This window comes from Solea senegalensis, linkage group LG3 (genome assembly GCF_019176455.1).
Source record: "Solea senegalensis isolate Sse05_10M linkage group LG3, IFAPA_SoseM_1, whole genome shotgun sequence".
NCBI lineage: Eukaryota > Metazoa > Chordata > Actinopteri > Pleuronectiformes > Soleidae > Solea > Solea senegalensis.
In genome coordinates, this window is record NC_058023.1 from 27889702 (window position 1) to 27908739 (window position 19038).

The window sequence follows — 19038 nt, forward strand, 5'->3', positions numbered from 1 at the left end:
TTTCTCGGACGTTGCGCCGACAGTTTGTTTTGTATTCGATTCACTTCCAGTCGTGAATGGCGTGAATGCCGAGTGTCTTAAAGAAAGTGGAAAACAATATATGTTGTCTTCTTCATTTGTGCAGTATCGTTGTGCTTCAGAAATGCGAAAATAACACTTTTGTCATGCTCCGCCTTCTTCTCCGCCTGCTCCTCCTCCCTCTCCTACAGGCAATCAGTTCACCTGCGGCATGAGCCACACCTGCTCCCAATCCCTTCATCAAGCACCTCTCTACTTATTTCCCGGTTCTGCAGTCACCCGTCGCCAGATTGTCACAGACGTCTGTGTGGTGAAGAGCCGTCTCATTCTAAGTGTCTGGTTATTTATTACCTGTTTCTCTGTTCGTGTTTACACCTGTGCTCAGAGCACCTCGCCCCTATAACAACTCTGGCTTGTTTGTCCACTCGGGGCTGCCGTAGTAACATGGCTGGCACAGGACAGCGGTGGTCTCTGAAAAGGAAGCTCCTTGTCTAAATGACACATCTGCTTGTTTATTAACCAGAACCAGGAAGAGGGAGCATATTAGTCGAGTCTTAGCGGCCCTGCACTGGCTCCCTGCAAGTTGATTTTAAGCTCCTCCTCCTTGTATACAAAGCACTCCATGGGCTGAACCTTCAATCTGATCCACGCCGTGCTCCGTCCCTCCACAATTTCATGAAAATCGGTTCAAGACAAATCAACAGACAAAAAAATAAATAAAAACATAAGAGGTATAAGGTTTTCAGATTAATTCGAATGCCGCTTCATTTCTTTCAAGAGGCAACAGACGATAGAACTTCGGCTCAAAAATAAGGAGATCATAACATCATTATGTCACGTTTAAGACAAAAGAAAATATCTGTGTATATCCCACATTCCTTATCGCTTTGCTGCTGTTAATGTGAGACAGTCGGCCTCTCTCGGACAAAATAGCTCTCTCACAGGAATAGACTTGTCTAAGTGTGTGTGGGGGGGGGGCATTCGGTTATGATTCGGTGGGTGCCAGCAGACAGTCATCCTGTGGTCTGCTTGGTCTTCCTTCTGGATCAACACTGGGAGACGCGCAGCTCCTTATTAGGAACGCCACTCTGCACCGTCTTTAATGGCTTGTTTACTGTCAAACACTTGCTTGAGGGCACCAGAGTAACTGTCCCAATGCATGTGGGAGGAGTTTATGCAACAACATCGTTGACCAGCACGCTGTGGACACACAGTTGGCCCCGCCCCAACCGTGGAAGCACTTCCTGCATCTGCAAAAACACATGCTGCATACTTAAACCAGCGCCTGCAGAACGTGTGTGTGTGTGTTTATGCCTAGAGATGAGAAGGCCTGTGATTCATGTAACCAGGCCTGCAGCAGTGCCAGCGGTGGGAGATGAACGACGTGCACCTTGTTAAAAGGCTTCACTTCAAAGCAGCCGGTCGAATTCTTTTTACCCCCGTGCAATATTTTAGCAGATTTTCATAGCGGCTCTGCTCGATATAAATGTCTTAATAAGTCTTTAATAAAAAGAAATGATTAGAGCGAAACGTGTGAACATATAATAACTTTTGTGAGACAAAGCAGTTTATGGGCGCGTTCATGCGCCTGTGATGATCCAGTGTCCGCACTGGATAACATCAAAACAAAGATCCGAGCTCCGTCTGAAGCACAGTTTTTTCTAGTCCCGGGTCCGAGTGGCCGCACTGGTGTGAAAGTAAGCCAGTGACTTCCTGACAGAGGCATCGTGACATTCATCAAACTGTCTATATAATTTATTCTCCTCTTCGGAGACAGGGAGGCAGTTATGGAATGTAAACACACACACACACACTTCCCTCTAATTAGGCTAAAGCTGCATTTCCTCCACTCACGGCCTTCGCCAAAGGGAAAATATATTGTGATTGGTGGGTGCACGGACTTCCTGGCCGTAGATTTGAACAACAACTCCCTAAATCCTGTTAGATACACTGCACACGTCTCTCCGTGCCTCAGCTGTCAAGGCCAACGACATGAGAGAAGTGACATAGAGGAATATTTAGCAGATGAAGAGCAAGATATTTCTTATTTACCTTTTTGAATGTACAGCCAACGTGTCTCTCCAGTCTGGTGGTGAAAGCAATGTGTAATGTAAAAGTGATGGGATTATTAAGAGTTACGTTAATCCAGACACACTTGAATCTATGAGTCTGACTTAAAGTGTAAAAGTTGTCGGAATGGAAGTGGAAGGGCATGTTTTGTATTGTCTTAAAACGTCTGATTCAAATTGGAGCAAACATGTATCATCAGTTTAAGTGTGTGTTTTTTTTTCCATTTCCTGTCTCAATTTCGGCGTCTTCGTCAAGGTCTGTCTGACTCCCCGTGCGTCTCAAGTCAGCGTCCCATGCTTCGCACGCTGGCCACAATCCATGACAGAGTGGAAACACATCGGAGCAACACATGTACACGGCCGCCGCGGCCCCCGGAGAACGGAATATTTAGACAAACCAGATGGACCCATACTGTATGTCCCGTCTGCGACGGCTGTAAACCTGGACTCAACTTAATCAAAGCGCCATACGCTTGAGGCCCTTTTCCAATAAAGTCTGCAGAACTGGCTCTGAAGGCAACTGCTCACTTCAATAACAGTTTTATTAGTGTTATAAAAGGAACTGTCACTTTTCCTCTCACATTTTTTTATCTTGTGTGTGTCCATCTTTTCCACCCTCTTTCCACTTCACTTGGTGATTTATTTGCTTTGCATAATTTCTTTCTTCATCGCCACACACACACCCCCCCCCTCTCATTTTCTTTTCTTCACCACTTCACTGAGCCAGAAAAGGGGGAGAAATGAAGGATATTGGAAGAGTGGAATAAAGGTTTTCTGGAAGATGTGAGGAGATAAGGAGAAGGGGACGAGTAATTATGCGAGCCAACTGCTGTAGAGCACAAAGAAAAGGGAGAATGAGAGGAAGGAAGAGGAGAAGGGGATGAAGGAGAATGGGAAGGAGGGTAAAGAGCAGAAGGATGAGGGGGAGAACAATGATTAAAAACAAGAGGGGAAGGAGAAGAGGAACTAATTGTGCATTTCACCAGAAAAATGAACAAGCACAACCCCTAATTTGTCATCATTGTTTTTGCCGGATTAATAATGTGTCATGTCATGAACTGAGTGTTGCGGTCTGTCACCGGTTGCCATGGTGGAATAAAGGATCACAACAGCAAAGACAAAGAACGACTGGGAGACGAAATAATCAACAAAAAGAGGCATTAAAGTGTTATAGAGACACCGCGAGTGTCAAAGTGGATCATAACACGGCCGTGTGTAGTCCCTTTTGTGCTCCAGCACGATTACTGCAAAATGACTTAATTGCAGTTTTGTCGTCATATTAAATGACCGTCATTAATCTGAGCTAACAGCACGTTTGGACGGGAGATTGTTCGGACAAGTTTTTATCCTCTGCCTCTGTGCTAATCTGTCATCCTAATCCATCATATAACTGTTGTGCAACACAGTGTAATTATGAGTTTACGTTCACCAGACAACTGGAAGCTAAAAAAGAACATGGTGGGAAAAACTGCTGTAATTGTGTGATTTCATACCAGAATAATGGTACAGTCTGTACTGAGCTGCTGGAACGTCCTCCTTTGTTGTCCATTGTGTCGCGTTCAGTGTCGTCTGCGATGTCATGGGCCGTATCTTGCTGACCACCAAGTAAAGGTGGCGTTCTCAGTCGATACACAAGCCTGACCGAGGGCTTGACCGACCACGATGGTAACGCGGCTTTAAATATAAACGCACACGATAAAACAAAAGAGAACACACAGGCTAATTAGTCATGCCAAATATTTCCTTCCTCACTCTGACAGTTTGTTCCCCTGGAAGTTATAGCAGAGACGGTAAAGCGAATTTTGGCTAATGTAAGTACACTACTCAACAAATGATATATCATCAGAAGTGTTCCGCAGCATTGCGTTAAAAACTGTAAACACTACCATATTTCTGAGGGTGGTTTCAGAACCGTTTCCGCAAAGCTCCTCTCTCTAATGTGATAAAATAATAGGTTATAGCAAATGTCTAACATTACACTGAACTAACTTTTATTACAGCTCCAGCTTTGGGAAGCAGTGGGGGTAGAGCGCTTTAACTGTTCCCAAATGTTACCCAGAAAACACCACAACACTGCTGAGCTTCGCGGTAAATCCTCGTGAATTTTTCATGTGGATTCTCGACTTGAACCAACGAAGGACACTATAGGCCAAAGTCCTCGCTTACACGTGTGTAACCGGTCCATCAAAAAGCTTGAGTTAAAGCCATTTTAGCCCATAGGCTACATAGCTGTTCTCCCTGTGAGGAGTGCACTGCAGGGTCACCAGGACAACTTATCCAACACCGGAAATTTCCTCTGCCAAGCAAACATTAGTCCAGGGAAGTGCAATGTTTTCAGTGCCTGGAAAAAAAATGAACATGAACTCATGTAAAACTCATTTGCATAGACAGTCTGGCTGCCTCCACCAGCTTGTGTTCAGCTGCCTAATCTGCAGGGGATTGATTTAAACGACGACGTGTGGCTACCATGAATATGCTACGTGGAGGAGTGTGTTTGTATTTGTACTTGCTGTGTCTTTTCCCATCCTGGATGAAGGCTGATCAACAGGGAACACAGAGAACAAATGATGTAGAAACAAAAAGCAGTAAAATCACAGCAATTCATTGCAAATGTGTCTCTTTATTGGAATGGGTATTTATTGCATTTGTTCCTTGTTGTTTAAAAAGTGTAGAAAATGCTGGCTGGTCATTTCATGTTCCACATCAGGCCAAATGACACTAAGACAAATTGCTTGATTATTATGTAAGTGAAGCTCAAGTGCCATCAACACTTTAACGTGCAGTAAATGTCAAGCTCGGTTGCAACTAAGAACATAATGTGTTACAGTTAGGTTGCAATGTTCAGCATGTGATTTCGGTAATGGAAACGTTAAGGGCATAAGAAAAGAATGCCGTCATCGTCGCAAAGGAAACAAACGACTGACTCCAGATTTTCCTCGACCCAAATGACTAAGTCTGCTCCAAAGTCTTTATCGCTCACACATCCATAACAAAGACTAAAGCCTTTCCGAGTTTGCCCAGCAACAACACATATGGATCTGAGTGATTTGGTGTCGACATGTGGTCTGTCTTGTGTTTGTGTGATCACTGGTGTTGCTTCATTACACCTCTGCATGCGAGTGATGCCATATGACAAAATGCTGGAAAGAGGGAAAAAGTGAAATTAGAATTTTGGCAATTTCTTCCAAGTGCACTGGAGTTTGACAGAGGAATTTTTACCCCTGGATGTGATCTTTCAATGAAAAAATGAAAACCATTTTCTTTTCTTTTTTTCAGTGTTCATATTACAAATGCTTGTCTTTTTTGACGACTCATCCAATCACCATCAAACAGAACACATGGGTGGATTTAAGGTCTCGACATCTTACATTTGGTACAAATCACAACGGGCTGTACCAATAACCATCCTAAAAGGGAGGCACTACGGATGTGACACATCTGACCTGATCGACGACAAATACGGTGGCTCATAAAGCGTCACATGGATTTACGATATAGTTTTTCACTTAAATAACACACACAAAAATAACAGCACTGAAGGCTTTTTCTCTAACAAAAAGGTGTTTCCACTCTTGACTAACAATAGACAGATGGTTCATCCAATCACCTGCCAAATAATTTTTGAAAGCACCTGGGTTTTTTTTTCTTCTTCTTTTTCCCAAACGGCCTCCAACAAAGCATTTTATATAACATTCACAACCATCTGTTTAGTCAGATTATGACACAAAGGCACATCTGTCCTTTCTCATCACAATATTTCTGCCACTGGTGGACAGAGAGCGGAGGAAGTGTGAAGAAGAAACCAGAACATAACGCAATAAAAGTCTGTTTGATAGTTCCTCAGGGATCAATACTGGGCCCGTTGTATAATGTTTTTGGTGGGGGGGGGGTTTCAGTGTGCATTTTTAATCCCTACGTTATAGCTCTTTATTGAATATTAGAACTGAAGACTTATTATTTTATATGTTTATTAGTTGATCTTAGCTGTTCAAAAGTCATGCTTTTTCCAATTCTCCTTACCTCCGGTTACAACAGTTTGCAGAAATTGGCCATTTCCCTCTTGATAACTTCACAAATAAAGACAGTTAAGGTCCCAAATATGTTTCACATCTCACAGTTTCTTATTTATTTTGGACCGGGAAACAAAAGATCTCATGCTGCTTTTCTCTGTATTTGCCATTTTCTGCCGCATGAACCATCTGGTCATCCTTAAAGCTTGTATTCTGACTAAAGACTGTCATGTTGCCGAGGCCTTTTAGCTGCAAAAGCTATTTATTTTCAAAAATGGCATTATATTATATCATTTAATTCAGTTTTTGACTGAAAATTGAGCATATGCTATACTTTCACTGATTGCTGCCAGTTGGAAATAATGGAGTAAGAGCTGTGCAAGCCACTATCACCATTAGCAGCACTTTTCCACGTACTTTCACTCTGTGTACTAACCACTATCGGGTTTGGTTTGCCCCATTTTCCAACCCAAAATGGAAGTCATGTTGCTCAAGCTCTGCTGCACCGTCCTCTCTGTATCTTCGGTAGAGGGTTTTAAATGCAAAAAAAAAAAGATATTCGCCATCTACCCTTACACTATGATTAAAGGGCGAGGTGGTTTCATCGTGTGTCTGCTTTATTTTTGCCCTTTTTCTGAGTCACAGACTGAGACGTGGTCAATCTTTAACCTGCTCTGCAAACAGACACCAGCGTCTCCGGATGGTTTTTAACTGCATGCTTCTTAAATTGGATGTTTAATTTGGTCGTTTATGAAGTCAAGTTTTCTCTCATGTGCTGCAATCTGTGATTTTAATAGGGCAACATCACCAGAAACTTCGACCACTAATGGAGTCTGTGGTGTGTCTCGGTGCTCTGATGCCGTGCCACTCTGCTGTGGGCCATTTATTAATATCATCAGCCTTTTATAGCAGTTGTCACACAACAGTGCATCAACACACATAAACAAAGGTTTATATGCAACTTGAATATGTCCTGTGCAGCAACCAGATGCAATATATAGCATCAACATTCTGTTTGGCGCATGGCTATAAACAGTGCTGCGAAAGCCAGAAAAGAAGGCTATTTCTGTGAATTACGTGACACAATCTGCAAAATATTTCAACAGGGCCCGCGAATAGGGGCATTAAATTATGTGGAGCTTATTAACAGAGCTGAATGTGTGTCCTTAATAGTGTGAGCTGCTTACTCAGAGAAGCAGATTGATCCTGTATTATGTGAGCCTGTTAGTATCAAACCAAACTGCGTATTGGATTAAAGCTCCGGGCTTAAATTAATTCAGTTTCATTTAATTTAATGACAAGGGACCCACATTAAAGCGGATTTCATGCCATTACTTATGCTTTAGCGCTGCATATTCCCTCCAAAAATAAAATAACTTTAGCTTTCAGGGACTTGGGAATTATGCTGTCTCTGAGTGGTGTTTTTGCCCAATTGCTAATCCACTCGGGCAGATAATACTGCGGAACAATGGTGTTTAAAGGGACACGAGCAATCCCCTCATAGTTTTTTTCCATTAAAAATGCCCAACTGTGCCCAAAATGCCCCAGAAAAAACTGTGCAGAATCTCTCTCCTGGCCCGGCAAAGAGTTCTACTCTTCTTTATCTCGACTTATGGAATTCTTTTCTGTCCATAGTCAAGTCTGCTGAGAGCCAACTCTTCCTCCAGCTCCCCCTCAACCTCCACCACCTTTTGGTTTCCTTATCTTTTGTGCATATTATTCTTCTTTGACATATATTCATGGAGAAGCTCATGCCTCCGCTCCAGAACTGACAGACTTTTGGGAGTTCTGAATGTTTCTCCTCCTCCCCTCAGCAGATGCTCTGACCCGATCTAAAGATCAGTCTAAGGCTCCTCTTCAGCCTTTGTTTCCCATCCTCTGAATAAGTGAAGTGCTTCTTTATTTTGTTTCCAGGCCTCCAGCACCATGTGTCTTCACATCAAGGACTTTATTCAGTTCACTGAGACTTCCTCTTCCCTTCTTCAGCCTCTTCTGTATCTCTGTGTAGCCTCATTATCTCAAATGGATGCAGCTCATACTGCATTTACGTTCTCATGGAGGATAAATGGAGAATTTCCTGTCCACCCGGCCTCTTGCACACATTTTCGTTTAGTTCCCTCCATCCTTTGTCTAATTTTCAGACTGACTTATGATCGGAATATCATCTGGTCATGTTATTAATCTTAAAAAAACCATACCTCTTCACTTTTTGGTGTAAATCTCGGTGATTTATGGTGCACGACAGTGTGGATTCTGTGTCTAAAGATAAGTTGCCATGACTGGAACGTGTGCTCACCACCACTGACTTACTATGTGCGATAATGATATGGATGTGTGCACGTGGTTGACCCTGAAGAGGCACCATGCAGCTTCACCGCTAGCTGTCTGTTTTGAAAAACATCTCGCTCATGCTTCCTCTGCTGTTTAATCCTCTCTGTCACAGTGAGAAATATTGGCAACGCAGCGGCAGGCGACTGTGAGTAAAGGCACCGTGTTATAATGCTAGAGTCATTTTGAAAAAGCAAAAATTCAGGGATTAAGGTCATACTTTCCGCTTCTGCATTTCTGCAGAGGTCGCTTGGGTCAGCGTAATGTAAATTTCATTATCCGCCCATTTCCGCATTAGTGTGTTGTGTTGGCGCCACATGCCGACTCTGCATGTTCCCCTGACACTTTCCAGTCACGCTGGTGAGATGCCATCATTTTGGTCAAAAGGATAACAAAGAAGAGAGTACAAATGTACAACTTCTCACTCATGGAAATACATGGACATACAAAAAAAGTCAAATCTGTGCCGCTTTAGCCCTTGTTTTTGCGAGTAGTTTTTCCCTCGAAAGAGTGGTTTTGTTTGTTAGCTTTAACCCTTGTTTTTGCTAGTAGTTTTTCCCTCCAAAGAGTGGTTTTGTTTGTTAGCTTTAACCCTTGGTTTTGCTAGTAGTTTTTCCCTCCAAAGATTGGTTTTGTTTGTTGGTTTTAGTCCTTGTTTTTGCTCTTGTGAGTGGTTTTTCATTGCACTGTCAAAACAAAAGATTGTTTATTTTTTACTTCCTGCAACTGGGTCCAAGTCCTTGTTCAGTTGGGACACCAAGCAGAAAAAAACATTTTGACAGCAGAAGAAGCAGTCCCCAAGGGTGCTCATCCGAGCCTCGACCTGGCAACCCTTGAACCGGCCGGACACCCCTGCCCGATGGACCATTCAACTGTGAGCCGCTTGAACCAGACATTCTTCTTCTTTGGTAGGAATGTGTCCTATTCCCTGCGTCCAGACTTGTACTGCGACCCGATGGTGAAGTCAAATACTACAGGACCCTCACACACGAGTATACCAGGGTCTAAACTCAGTCGGCGTGCGCAGCATGTGCGCGGAAGTATACCAGGGCCTGAACTCAGTCGAACTGCTGCATTTTCTGTGATCTGCTCCAGGTGGAGAGCACAAAACAGCAGGAGAACAGGAAATAGAAAGATGGGTCAGATAGCTCACAGTGTCCTATATGCAGTCAAATGCCTCCACATCAAAGACACCACTGCAGGAGAGAAGGTGATCAGGTCAGTGGATGTGATGATGTCAGAGGACATGCTTTCCTGAGCAGGAAAGAAACAGGAGAAACAGAGACGGCACTCATTTTTTTGCATAACATGATTGAACAAAAAGGTTTTTGTCTTGTCTCGGTTTGTTGATCTGAGTCACAAAATGAAAAACTGCACATTGAATTGGCAAAAATCTAAATTACAGTAGTGCTCGTCACCAACAACAACAGTTGTGCAGTAGCTAAATAAACAGGGTTTTTAAAAAAAAATGTACTTCATGACATGTCTCCACCTCCGCAGAGGGACTGGACACACAGACATGTTCAGTTTCGTAAGACTGCAACAACGAAGTTTTTTTTTTTTCAATAAAGTTCATTATCCAAGAATACAAGCCAAAAAAAAAGAGCTGAAGAAAAGCCCAATAAAAAGTCCCTCTGATTGAAAAGTTGGACTCTCCATTAAAGACGCCATGTGTTTGAACAGAAGATCTGCAGAATAAAAGAGAAAAGTTTTAAGAGGTTTTTTTTCGTCTCCACACTATTAATCAATCAGACTGTTTTAATTGAGTTAGAAACATACACACAAACAAAAACACACAAATTCTCCACAATACTATTTTTGTAATCGATGTGTAATTACATTTTCAGACTATTTTGGCAGAAAGTTTTCTTAGAATGTAAAACTATAAAAGATGTTTTTCCCATTTATTTCAGTGTACACATTTTCAGCCTGAAGCAATAATCCTGTGCCACTGCACTTTGTCCACGTTTTTTTCCATTATAAAGATATGTTTCTATTTTATATTCATATTATAGCATTTATCATGACAGTCTTGCTGCCATGGCCTGGGATTAATGAAGTCAAATCTAATCTAATCTAAATCTAATAGTTTACTTCCATATGCAGCCCTGTTACAACAGCATTGCGTAACTTTAAATAAAAACAAATGTCCATGACATTGAAACCATTATCTAATGAGTTTACACGACGCTCCACTCAACTCTCTCTGTGTGTTTCTCAGTGGAGTTTAGAGTGTTTAGATCTCTGACAGACAAACTGGGGCAACAGCAACATTGCGCTAGTAAAGTGAGACAGCTGCAAACAGGTTGGAGTAGAACTAAACACACAAAGAAGTGTCCCCAAAGTGAATTGTCCTGCTGCAAACACTCACTCTGATATATTTTGCAGACAAAGTTTTGCATTGTCTGCATACATGTTGAGACACTGGCTGACATACCAAAAGGCTTAATGAGGGTTCAAAGGTGACCGAGGCCCCCGGAGCTACTACTTATTCTCAGCGTCTGCTCCCCCTCACCCATAAAACAAATGTGTCAAAGCTGCATTTCTTTCTTTCTTACATTACTCTGCTTTAAACCCTGCTGACCATCATGTCATCTGGCCCACTGCAAGGTTATTTACTATAATATAGTTACAAATAAGTAGTTACAATAACTGAAATAAAAATAAAGGAAGGAAAACTAAGTGAAACTGAATTGTGTGTTTACAAAACTAACTACAATTGTTCTACATTTATTTCATCAGCCTTTTGGGTTCATATGAAGTGCTCAATTTCTTTTTTCCTCGGCCGCCAATTTTGAAAGGCTGTATTTGATTTGTTTTTGTTTACAATGTGGGACATAAGGCTATGCTAAGTTAAACATATCATTTGCGATGAGTTGCTTCATCTAAGTGAATCAAACCTCTCGTCTAGGGGCTTATTGTGTTGTTTTATTTCAAATTTTGCTCATGTTTCGCCTCAGATTGAGCTCCGTGAGACTCCTGGCTCACAAGCTACACTGTATGTCATGTCTTATTTCTTATTGTTTATGTTCATGTGTGTCTTCATTTTGCACTTCACTCTACTTTCTTGTAAGTGTTACTGTTATATTTGATTCAGGCATGGTGGTTCATCTGTCCTAATACATTTTTTATGACATGATTCTCATTCTGACCGTTTTGCACCTGGCAAATTACAATTACAAGCAACTAACTCGTGCAACTAGTCATTAAAAATCAACAAACGCACTCTAAAAACGAATTGACAAAAAATAAAAAAATAAAAAAAAACTTAAAACTTATGTCTGTGTTGCCAAACTTTATCCCTTTTGAGGGCTTTTCAAAGCTCATTAAACCTGCCACTGATTCACACAGTCTGGAGGATTTGGGAATGTGAATAACAGCAGCAGGAATGGCGCGGCAGTTCTTTGGGGGGGGGCTGCCTTTTTTAGCTCTAGACGTGTAATGGCTTCACTGAGACCAAGTGAGTCATGACCTCCTTGTGAAAAAACAAACGAAACGGAGGATGAGGTGTTTGTTCTACTTTCAGTTTCATCATAAATGCCTCGATATAGAATCAAATTGCATCTCTCACAAATGTAAAATGTTTTAAAAGGAGCTCACTTTTCCCCCCTCTATAAGAGACAGGCATTTGCATCATTGTTCATAGTTGTGCATCTCCTCCCTCCACCTCAGCCACAGCTCTCTAGTCTGTAATTTTGGTTTTTGGGGTGTAGGCGACTCCCTGAGGAGCAAACAAAAAAACTCTCTCCATACTCTCCCAGCCAGTTTCTCACCACAGACAGGGAAACACACACATACCACACAGTTGGGGATGTAGCATATCATGCAATAAAATTGATGTGCCTTCTTTGACGTGATACCAGCAACCATGGAAAACTTAAGTCTGATTCTGTGGTTTGCATTTAGTCAAATAGAAACTGAAATAAAGGAGGGGTGAAATGCAGCTTTAAGTGACTTTACTTGGCACTTTTATTGTTGTTGAGCTGGAACAATGATCATAAAGAAAAGAGACAAACAACATTTACGCGTCTTATTTGCACGTGACTCCGCAAAACAGAATGGAAACTCACTTAGTGTACCCTTAAAGTACCCTTAAAAAAAAGATTTGATGCAGTTCAAATCTGAAATCTGAGAGCTAATGAATACCACCCGGCTGGATACCCTATAATCAAACTATATGATTTCATTTTTTAAGAGCTATTACTCGGTATCGCTGAGTGGTGAACACACACACATACACACACACATATTTTCTAAAACACTTAACACAGATTTTCCAATAGGAAACACCAGACAACATGGCTTTTTAACGAGAGTTAAACAGCCTCTCCAGGAACAACAAATGTGTTATTTTCCCTCAGAGATTCTTTTATTCACCATTTATTAGTGATGACGAGTGATGGCGTCTACCAGGTGTGGGTCTATGTATGTGTGTGTGTAAAAAAAAAAGAAAAAAGGGCAAACTACAAAAAGTACTGTTCTGTCGTGAGCAAGAAGGCTCTGGAAGGATGTGGCTGTGTGTGGATGCCTGAGGCTGGGATGAAAGGGGAGGAAGCCAGGCCGGGCCCCTGGAGGATCCTTCCCTGGATCTATGGGGAACCACGGACATTAAGACGGACAGACACGCGCATGATTGAACACACAAGCACGTATACACACACACACACATGCTAACAAAGCAAGCATGTATGTAAATGAGAGGCTATCCTCAAGATCTGGCAAACAGATGAAGTTAATTGTTTCCATCCTTCAACAAGCAAAGTCAGATTAGACACACACACAATATATATTCTCATATTTCTATCCATTTTAAGACTTGCATTTACTTCCATACAGTTCTTTATCCTTAACCTATACAAAACCCACGTAATGCCTAACCTTAACCTAACCACAATACCAGGAAAGGTCCTCAAGAGGTAACACATACATGTTTATACACACACACACATTCTTGTACAGCAGTCTTTGCGTGGACACTCATGTATTCCCTCGCCCCTTACTCTATATTTAACCGTCACAACTAAATGCCCTCACCCTTGACCTAACCTTAACCTAGACCAAATAGCAACCAGTCATGAAAATCTATTTTCCTCTAAACCAGAGGTCTCAAACTCACATGAACACTTTTATTTTGAAATTATGTGAACTATCATCATAAATATATTTATTTCAATGTCTTTTTTCCTCAAAAGTTTGAGGTTTTTTCACTCGGGATGGGGGTAAAAAAAAAATAAAAAAATTCACATGGTACCAATAGAACAATATAAAAATGCTTAAGTCCTGTGGTCACCAGCATTTAGGCCTCCTCTGAGGGTATGCTAAACATTAAATGGGGTTTCAAGAACAAAAACAAAAAACAAAACAATACATTCCAAAATCTGGATCTCTCTATCCTGGTACATCATTGGAATATTGATATTTGCATTAAAAATGACCTTTAAGTAGTTAAATGAACACATTTTCTATTCAACCCCAAAATGAAACACTACAATACAGTTGTATTCAACTGAAACCTTAAAAGTATGTTCAAGATTTTTGATATACAGCCTAGAAGCACATTAGACAGTTTGAAGAAATTGCCAAATTGTCCAGCAGAGGGCACTGTGAGTACAGACTGGCCTACATCCATGCCGTCTTTGCTTAGGGGAAAAAACAACAACACTGATGTTCTCTTGTTTAGTGGTGACAATGGAGGACACAAAAAATGTCCTTTTTAAGTGGACAATCCCGTTGTTGGCATGTGTCATGGTCAAGGGCATTTATTAAATGACCAAACTAAGGCTTTTGTGATTCAACATCACATCATCTTTTGAATAAAGATAAATATGAATCAGGAAATCTCATTTTAAATGCAACCATAGTGGAAACACCTGGTGATTGCTGCTTAGGGGACAAGGACAAAACGTGGCACCTATAGTAACTCAGTTTGAGTTTCGACCAAAGTGAAAAATGTTTCTGTAACTTGATTCGGTCTCTGAAGTCAACGTGACTCGTCTCCTGTGACGGACACAGTCTGACCCGTTCTGTTTATTTGGAGTCGACGTTCAAATTTCCATTAAGCTGACGGGGACCTGGTGTGACCTCTCTGTGGTCTTGTAATCCTCCCGATCCTTGCCCATGAAATCCACCAGAGTTTTGTGGAAAGCAGTAAAATACATACAAGAGGACAATTCCTCATTTCCTCAGTGGAAACAATGTGCTGGTGGTGATTTCACTCTAATCCCTCTGGACGTTTGCAGGGTGTCCTGGGATAAATTCCACATCGCGGGTCACGTGGGGTCACAGATCTGCAATCAATTAACCTATTTTCTGTCTTTTCAAGTGTGTGTCTTTCTTTTTCTGAACACTATTTGGTGTTTGCTACAAGATTCTCTTCGACAACAGCGTCTTGGTTCTTTCTTTGTGTGTAAGGAGAGGGAAAACTGTATGAGCCTTACATGCTAAAAATCAGTCATGCAATCAAAGACAGTGATTCTGTCGGTTCCAGTAAACTATAATCAGATCATTATCTCATGTTGATTCAGGTTTGAATGTGGAATTTAAGATTGCCTTTTCTGTTAACCCAAACATAAAATGAAGGGATATTTCACTATTGACCTGTAATTGCACCGGTCTAGAACCGAAGCTGCTGCCGTAAAGCGAACTAAACAAGATAGCGATTCCCATGATCCCACACTGCTTCCCGACATCGTCAAACCGTGTCTTTTGTTTTTGTTTTGATTGGGAAACAGAAATGACATACTGTGCATGGATAGAACAATCCTCTCCAGTAAAGATAATAGGATAATAAGTGCATCGGTTGCACTGTTGCAGGAAGCCGGCGAATCAGCGTCTTTGTCACTAGAGAGGAGGGAGTTGGCCAAACACCTAGTTTCCATTATTTTGGCCTGTTTTTGGACAAAGACTCAAATAAATGTAAATTTAATTTAATTTAATTTAATTTCAAATTTAACACGCAAAATCTGGTGTTCACGTACAACTACAGTGTTTCTCTCAATAAAACTTTTAGTTTTTCTTTATTTTAAATTGTTAATACACTATTTTAATGTGCAGTAAATTGTAAATAACTGCCATATTGATATTGAAAGTTGAAAATTGAAAATTGAAATTGGGAAAAAGCATATTCTGGCTCTTTTTTTTTTACTGGTTAAAATAAAAAAAAAAAAAAAAATAAAAAGTTCAGACGGAGATTTTGAGGCAGATTAAAAGCTGTGGCTCAACACATGACGTAAGCATCCACTTACTCTCAGTTTTTTGCAATATGTCGGTGAAAAAGGCGACACACACACACACGATTAGTTAGCTGTTATCAGCAGCAGCAGCGCATGTGCTTCCGTCTCAAGAATGTAAGGCTTTGTGAGGCTCAGGCTGCAGCTCCGTTCAATAACAGCGTAACGGACCACATCAAGGCTACAAAGAGGAGAAGAGGCCTGTAAATAAGTTTGGTTTCCACATGAGGACAAATATACAGCACTTGGGTAAAACTGATACTGTTGTGAATCCTTTTATGTCTATTAACTACTTAAACTTTGATGATGATGACAATATGATGATATGATGATATAAAAGAGACTGTAAAATCAATATTCCGTTTTTGCTCCCTACATTTGATGACATCATGAATGAGATGACGATATGACAGCATTACTTCACTCCAGAGGCCGGCGCCGGCAGATCTGAACAGTCGCTTCACATATCAAACGTCAGCCAAATCGATTACTCCTTGAAATACACACACACTAAATTTAGACCAGGTGTTTTCATGATGCTATCACTTTTTAAATATTTTCATGTTTTATAGTCCTTTTTATTGCTTATGTCCATTTTGTATTTTGATATTCTTACTTTTACTTTTATATTGGACTCATATTGTGTACTTGTCGCTTGTCTCCTGCCTTAACAAGTGAACGATACCAGCAGTCAATCACGAGTGTCAACTCCAAACAATGGAGTTGCCCCCTAGTGGCGCTTCAATATATTACTACATCCCGGTTTGCTTCAGCAAAGGAAACTGGAAGCCCAGGTCCAATTCTATGGGTGCAAAATGACACTATGTACTGAGATTTTCAATGATTTTAGCTGGTTTTCACCTCGGATTCATAACAGTGCAACACATAGTGTATAAGTTACTTTCCAAATATCACATTGGTTCCATATGAGTCACGGTGTTTTTCCAGTAAATGTGTACAGTCGCTGCTGACGCACACACACATGGTTCAAGCTGAAGACATTAGATACTGAAAACACAGGCAACACTGTCAGCTGCATATGGTTTTTTTTTTGTGGAAGTTTAGGCTGCGGGAGGTCAGCCTGCAGTAAGCCACTGAGTTGCCTCTGGGGGGGAGGGGGGGCTCTAAGTCTGCCCACACCAAGGCCAATGACACACTGTGGAACAATGCCCTTGGACTGTGCACATAGATCCACTGCTGTCTCTGAAGAATGACATCAGGAACCGCAGTTTCCCCAAATGCGCCGTAAACGATGCATTCGCCGCTGATTTATGTTTTTGGCGCACGAAAGCCAATGAAATATTTATCCAACAAAGAGGATGAGTTTGATTGAGTGTCATACCCATCTGTCAAGTGAACCAGATCTACTCTTTTCATAAATGTGAACGCTGCGAAAAGGAAAAGAACGCATACACCTCTTATTCTAGACGTGCACACGTGATATGACCAGCTATAAAAGTTGGTTAGAACGATTTAAGGGACTTTAAAGGGAAAAAAAACAAGTGAGTGTGTGTTAATTAGAACATTTAAAACAGTCCCCCATCGCTTTGTCGCACATGAAAGAGAGGATCTGAAGCAGGAGTGGTTGTAAAATCACCCACAACCCCCCAGGTTGCGTTTGTTGTGACTACAATGCAGCATTAAAACAGAGCGCTGGACTCTGCCTCCTGGGTTTGCAGTCACTTTTTCCTTAAAAAAGCCTGATTTACGGTGTGACGAGTAAGCAAACAAACACATGCAGGACATGCGCACAGTATAAACACACGCACATCTTATTCAGCACCTCACCATTTTTCATCAAGTGATAAATCCTCATCACTTGTACATGGACCGTGCACACACACACACACACACAGTGGTGTAACACCAGTTTAGAGCCCGGTGACTGATTCCACAGACGTCGTCAACATCTGTCATGGATTATAGGTTAGACTTTTTTCTTTTCTTTTCTTTTTTTTTTAACTGTAAAACTGTGAAGACCAGCAATTTTGGCGGAGTTTATGGGAAAACATGGTGAGACATGTCTTAGGAGACACATGGGTGAAAAATTAAAGGGGGGAAAAAAACAACACAAAGTGAAAAATGGGAGAGGAGTGGAGAGGAACAGGATGTCCAAAAGACACAAGTGGTCACTGAGTGAAGCTGATGTGAATCTTATGCGTCGGCCTCTTTACAGTCACCTGATATCAACCCACTCAAAACATCGACTGTATGGAGACTGTTCGACTCTCTTCTATCATTGTCTGCACATGATCTTTTGTAGAAATGGTTTTTGTCCTTTTATCGTAGATATCAGTCGCCAATGAAGCTGTTTTGACACCATTATCTCATTTGATTTGCCATCTTTGTTTATGTAATCACACCAGATAATACAGCGTCTTATACAAACTTTATTTTAACTTTAACTTTTAACTTTAGTTTCCACATACTTATGCAGGTCTAATCTGGAGCCCAAAAATAGCTGCAAAACTGATTTTATCCAAAAATGGTAACCCTCGACACACACACACACACACACACACACACACACACACACACTAATAATAGAGGCTATTTTTGAGCAGAAAATAAATACAAAACGGTTCAGATTGTCCAGGCGACCAGGGAAGATTGAAGGTTATTTGGGAAACCCACCAAGACAAGATGACATCATGAAATGGCAGGTAATTAGTTCATATTAAACGAGGCGTGGGGAAAATTAGGGCAACATCATTAACAGGTTTAATTAGAGAGTTGCTTTGAGTAAAGTAAAGCATCCTCCTTTATTCCCCTTCATCTTCTTCCTCTTTTCTTTCAGACTGAAAAACAACATCATAGAAGTTTATGATCTACTGTACATCTAAAGTAGAATAAGTCATGTTGAAGAGCCAAACGGCAAATGCTAAATAAACCTTTTAGACATTTTTAGCCACTATTTTGTGGGAAAATTCTTTTCCCAAGCATGAAAGACGCAGTGCGAGGAACCTATTGTTTTCCTTCAGATTATTATTATTATTATTGTTTTAATATCATTTTTGGATGGGTTAACCTACATGAAATCTCTGGAAATGTGATATTAGCATGATGCTCGGACCTATGGCTATTTTAAATTTGGTGTCCATCTTGGCGATGCCAATTTCTCGATTAATTGTGAAAATGATTAACAGATTAATGGATTACGAAAAATAATCGTTGCAGCTCTTACATTTATGATAATTGTTTTATCTCTTGTACTGGAGCACACTAAAGAAGGTCACTTGGTCAGATATAGATACATAAAGCAATATGTACACAATGATAATAGCAGTTAGATTTCAAAGCGTTCTGAAATAAATAAACATGAACATGTGTGCATTTTTTGCCATGTCTTAACCCCAACAGCAGATACTTGAAACATATGGAGTT